General features: G+C 43.3%; 1 pseudogene; it reads left to right on the top strand.

Annotated features, from left to right (window-relative positions):
• Window positions 1-280: 280 nt before the first annotated feature.
• Window positions 281-5,929, top strand: LOC121828258 (break repair meiotic recombinase recruitment factor 1 pseudogene; annotated as a pseudogene).
• The last annotated feature ends 496 nt before the right edge of the window (window positions 5,930-6,425 follow it).

A 6,425-nucleotide genomic window follows, 5' to 3' on the forward strand; every position in this document is an offset into this window, starting at 1 on the left:
CCCTGATCCCCAAACCATGTAAAGATGCAACTAGGAAAGAGAATTAAAGACCCATCTCCCTCATGAACACTGATGCAAAAATACTCAATAAAATACTAGCAAACCAAATCCAAGAACACATCGAAAATATCACCCACCACTATCAAGTAGGCTTCATCCCAGAGACACAGGGATGACTCAACATATGAAAATCTGTCAATGTAATCCAGCATATAAACAAACTGAAAGAAAAAAAAATACATGATCATCTCATTAGATACTGAAAAAGCCAGGTGGGAACATGAGGGTTCGAGATGGGTGAGTTGGGGAGGGATGGAGAGGGAGAGCAATGAAAGAGATATCTTGACAGTGTGAACCATTAAGGGGTTAAGGAGAAATCTGGAGCTAGGGAAATCCCCAAGTACTCACAAGAATGTTCTCAACTAAGGCTCATAGCAATTGTGGAGAGGGTGCTTGAACTAACCTTCCCCTGTACTCAGATTGGTGTCTACCCTAATTCTCATCATAGAAACTACAACCAGTGCCTGATTAAAGAAGATGCAGAGACTCATAGTCAAGCATATGGGCTGGAGTTTGGTTAAAGAGAGTGGGGAGGTCTCAACAATTTGCGTGCATACAATCCCTCCTCTTTCTCGCCAATTGGACTCCTGGAGCTCCACCTGGGGCCTGGCTGTGGATCTTTGCATCTGCTTCCCTCAGTTATTGGATGAGATTTCTAGCACGACAGTTAGGGTGTTTGGCCATTCTATCATCAGAGTAGGTCAGTTAGGGCTTTCTTTCAACCATTGCCAGTAGTCTATTGTGGTCATATCTTTGTGGATTTCTAGGGACCTCTCTAGCACTTTGCTTCTTCCTATTCTCATGTGGTCTTCATTTATCATGGTCTCTTATTCTTTGTTCTCCCTCTCTGTTCTTGATCCAGCTGGGATCTCCCACTCCCCTAAGGTCTCTTTCCCTCGACCTTTGCCCTTCATTACCTCCACTCACATCCAGGCTGTTCATGTAGATCTTATCCATTTCTCTGTCATTGGGCAATCCCTGTGTCTTTCTTAGGGTCCTGTTTCCTAGGTAGCCTCCCTGGAGTTGTGAGTAGCACAGGGACAAATAGCCAAACTAATGGAAACACATGAACTATGAATCAATAGCTGAGGAGACCCCAGCTGGATCAGGCCCTCTGGATAAGTGAGACAGTTGATTAGCTTTAACTGTTTGGGAGACACCCAGGCAGTGGGACTGGGACCTTTCCTTAGTGCATGAGCTGGCTGTTTGGAATCTGGGGCTTATGCAGGGATACTTTGCTCAGCCTGGGTGGAGGGGACTGGACCTGCCTGGACTGAATCTACCAGGTTGAAGTGAATCCCCAGGGGAATCTTTGCCCTGGAGGAGATGGGAATTGGGGGTGGGTTGGGGAAAGGGGCGGGAGGTGGGAGGACGGGGGAATCTGTGGCTGATATGTAAAATCAAATTAAATTATAAAATAAAGAAAGAGGGGGGAGGGATTTCAGGAGGGGTCAGGATCATGATGGGAAAAACCACAGAGACAGCTAAGCCAAGCTATTGGGAGCTCAGGGACTGACAGCTGGGGAGCCTGGATGGCACCCACACTAGGCCCTCTGAATGTGGGAGACAGTTGTGTGACTTGATGTGTTTTTGGGTCCCCTAACATAGGGACCAGACATTATCCTGGGTACATGAATTGGCTTTTTATAGCCCATTCCCTATTGTGGGATGACTTACACAGCCTGATGGAAGGAGGAGGGGTCTGGCCCCAACTTGGTATGCTAGACTGTGTTGACTACCCAAGGAAGGCCTTACCTCTTATGAGGAGGGGATAGGGGTGGGATGGGGGAGAGGTGGGGAGAGCAGGAGATGGGGAGGGAGGCAGAACAGGAGTTGGTATGTAAAGTGAAAAAAAAGTTTTAAATCAAAAAATTAAAATAAAAAAGAACAGGATAAAGAAAACACAGAGGCAGACAGAGACAAAAACGGGGAGAGAAAGCAAGACAGACAGGTAGACAGAGACAGACAGAGAGAAGGAAGGAGGGGGGAGGGAAGAGAGAGGGAGGAACAGAGATTATTTGACTGATTTTTCTAAAGCCCACAATTTACAAATAAAACAACCAGAAGTTCCAACAGGATGACTCTTAAGCCTGCCTCCTGAAATGCCATATGCTTTTCTCCGAAGCTCAGTACTATGCCATTCCCAAATTAGGATGAAATAATGTTACCCAGTAATAAAACATGTATAAATGTCTAATATCTAATAAAGTCCTTATAGGAACATTGAATGGCATAGGATTTTAGAGAAATTAAGATTATCTAAATTATCTATAATGACCTGAACTCAGCACTTTGCTTCAATTATATTAAAATGATTGTGATTATTGGGAATACTCTGTCTACAACCAAAAAAAGAATTATAGTGTATTCAGAATTGTTGAAGATCTATTTTTTTCATATTCTAAATATCTAGAAATTCTAAATCCATATTTTAAATATTGTAATGTTACATATGTTTCCTCAGCAAGGCATTCCTTCCTCAAATGCAATTTATGACAGCAGTCTACAGTCTACACTCCTATGTAAGAAACAGGTGTGTTGTAAAATATTTCAGAACGACAATGGGAAGGATATTAGATAATTGCACCTGTGAGTGGACACCACATCGACTGACCCCAGGAGACAGTAATTTCTCATGTGTTGTGAGACTGACAATTTCTTCATTCATTTATTCATGCAGCTCTTCATTCATTTGGGTGCTGGAATTTGAACGTAGGACGACACCCAGAGACTCAATTGAAATCACAGTAATAATGTGACAACAGCAAAGGCTTCATGTCACATGAATTTATTCTCATTCAATGCAAACAGCACTTCTGCCTTCTTAATGATTATGAGCCCAGAGAGAATTGAAAAGAAGAAAAAAATCTACTGTAAAGAAAAATATGCCTCAATGTAAGTTCAGAAGCCTAGATGTTACTAATAAGGTGACTTATCTAGTGTCAAAGAAGTTTTAGAAATAGCAATTGTAAATTGTAATGTTTCTTGGGAAATGGAAAACTTTCCTGTTGATGACTCTATAATACTCCCTCCACAATGTCAAATTAAGTATCCATAGTCAATAACAATTAAGTCACTTAATAATTGTGGATCATTGAAACTCCTTTCATCACTAGTGTCACCCACCAGCTGTGGTGAACGAGACAGAAGCCGTGACCTCACATACTCTAGGCCAGTTCTTTACAACTCAAGGACATCCACAGAAATATTTTCTCTAACAGATGATAGCAAACTGCTCCAAAAATTTTAATATCTTCTAAGACATTGTTACTGCTAATGGAGACAGAATGTCCTTGTATACTTAGAAATATTGTACATGGTTTCTAATTATCTAATTCTATAACTACATGAACAAAGCTATTGTTTTGGTAATTATGAGAATAATAGGAATTCTTAGAATTTTTAGAATTCTAAGAACCTCACAGATATTTTTTGCAATTATCTATTTTTAAGAATATTAATTTTTTGAGAATTCATACATTGCATTTTTATTAAGAAATTTTTATTCATTTTACATTCCAATCACAGATCCCCCTTTTCCCTCCTCCCACCCCTCATTCCCTCCTGCAAGAAGGTAACATTTTGATCACATGTGCCCTTCCTTCCCTCATCTCCCAGATTACAATCCCATTCAATATACAATCAAATTTGTGTCCTGGTTAATTTTTAAAACAATATTGTATCCAATTAGTGATGCTTATGTACTTTCCCTGTGTGGTCATCTATTGGCCCTTTTTTGACATACTATGAATGACATACTTAAAGAAAACTAAGTCTCCATCTTCTAACAGCTATCAATTACCAGTAGATCCTCAGCTAGGGGTGGTCTTGTACTTCTAGTGTACAACTCCTGTCCATGTCAGGATTTCATCTTGCTTGAGCTTACAGGTCTTGTGTATGCTATCACAATCAATTTAATTTCATATGTTCACCTGTGATAGTGTGTGCAGGATATTTTCCTAGTATTCATGTGCTACCTCTGGCTCTCCCAGTCTTTCTGATCTTCCTCTTGTGATGATCCTGAACCTTGAGAGGAGTGGATGGGATACAGACGTCCCATTAAAGGTGGATCAATCTTCAATCACTTATTCTCTGCTCCTTGATCAATTGTGTGTCCCTGTTATGAGTGGAATTGGTGGCAGAAGGCTATGGCATCTACCTGGATTTGGGGAGAAAGGTAGAGACAAGTACAAGATACAAGGTCCTCACACAGTTTACAGAGCATTTCTCCTACAATCCATTTGGCTTAACTTGCATCCCCTTACTCCCAATAAACACTCTAGACTCTAAGCATCAATTCTACCCAGTCCTGTGACCTACTGTAGAATGATGTATCCTGCCTGCCTTCTGATCACTCCTTCCTTTCTCTTCATGGAGATTCTGGATTTTAAACACCATCTCCTTACACACCTCTGTCCTGCTTGAGTCTTGCATGTACTCTGCCCAAATTCTGGACACCTCTGTATACCAGGACTCCAGACTCATCCTGTTAGTTCCACTTGACCCCTGTGTACTACTTATGGACTTCGTGGCCCAGGAACTCTGACCACCCACTTCCAGATAGGTACCCCAGACTCACAATGCCAACTGCAGTCATCTATTGATTACATAGTTTTTATCTTTTCTTTTTAGGTGTAAAACAAAATAAATATATGCCTATTACAGAATTTCTGAAGAACTCAGCATAGTGCATCGCACAATGAAACACACCTGCCTATTCAGTATCAAAAACTAAGGAATGTCAACATAATTTCAAAATTTCCAGATATGAATTCATTACTTACCTTCCTCTTTTACCCCTGCACATTTCATGCCTTCATTTTCCTAATATTTACTGATTAAAAAGTCCCAGGGAGACCAGGCTAGAAGAAGGATCCCCTGGTGACATCCTGGCAAGCCCACCTGAGGCTGCAGTTCCTGGGGAACAAGAGCCCATGGTGGATGCTGGAGATCCAGGCTGTATAGAACAGGAAATGAGTCCAGCTGTCAAGACCAAGGATCCTGGCTCTGATGGACAGTTACCAGGAGGGACAGGAATGCTGCCTTCACAGGCACAGCCCATGAACCAAAGGGTAGTGGGATTGAGCAGCCTGAACTGCCATCAAGACTTTGAAGGCCTCAGTCTGTCCCCTCATACCTCCTCTCAGCTAGAGCATAGCCATGCAGCTAGTGATCTTCCCCAGAGGACCAAGGCCTGTCCTAGCAGCCCAGGAATTCCCATAATTCTGGCAGGACAGGAGCAGTCAGTTCCCAGTTCTAGAGATCAGGCTACATGGCCGGAGTCCTCAGCAATGGAACTAGACTTTCTGCCCGACAGTCAGATACAAGACGCCATGGATGCCCCCAACGTGGAGGTCCTACTTGAGCAGGGTTTTCCTGCAGAGAGTGTGCCAGGCCTTGGTTGGCCTTCCCCTAGCCCAGATGCCATCAGAGGATCCCTGAAGGCAGTGACCAGAGCTCAGCCTAGACCCCCTACAGAGACCTGGGCCCAGGAGGCCTGCAGGATGCAGGATGCCACATACACAGTGCACAGCCTTGTGATGGAGCTCTCCAGTCTCAATCGGCTGATTATGAGCACCCTCCGGGACCTGGAGGCCTTCAAGCGCAGGAAGGCCAGGCCTCTGCCTTACCTGACAAAGGAGTTGGCGAGCCTTGCTAAAGGGGATCAGGGCTGGAGGGACCTGTAGGCTGCTCCAGCCTGCGACCCCACAAACCCTCCAGGCCTATGGGGGCCGTCAGCTTACCTGGAGTTCCATATGCCGAGGCTGAGGGTACCTGAGCTTCAGGAAGTCCTCTGACAGCTCAGCCCTGCCCCAGAAGCCCAGGCTCCTGAGCTGAGCTGCAGTTCTTCCCAGCTGTTGCCGTGGACGAGTGGACGATGGGTGCTCTTTGCTCCTGTGCCTGTCTTTCCCCGTGCTGTCCACGTTACTTTGGGGGAGGCAGGGAATAAATGATACAGTCAAAAAAAAATTCATACCAAATATTTAGTCAGTCACTCATGTCTAGAGGGGCTTAGATCTCGGGGTTCCTCTTTGGGGGAAGAGCCATGTTTGCCAATTTGAATACTCACACCCAATATTATAATTAAGTACAGATACATCGGAAATAATTAGTTTAGCTCTATCAATATACAGAAAGTATGCTTCTGTTTTAGCAAGTTAAGTTTTTTATATCTTTATTATTTAACACTATTTTTTAAATTTAAAAATATTTTGATCACAGTCTTCCTCTCTCTTAAGACCTTACAGATCCTGTCCCCTTCTGTACCCACCCAACTTTAAGTTTTTTTCCAACAAACAGAAAAAGCCCAATACGACAACAAGTCCCCGCCAAAACCAAGAAAACAATATAGCCACCGCAAAGAA

This window comes from Peromyscus maniculatus, chromosome 3 (assembly GCF_049852395.1).
Source record: "Peromyscus maniculatus bairdii isolate BWxNUB_F1_BW_parent chromosome 3, HU_Pman_BW_mat_3.1, whole genome shotgun sequence".
Taxonomy (NCBI): Eukaryota; Metazoa; Chordata; class Mammalia; order Rodentia; family Cricetidae; genus Peromyscus; species Peromyscus maniculatus.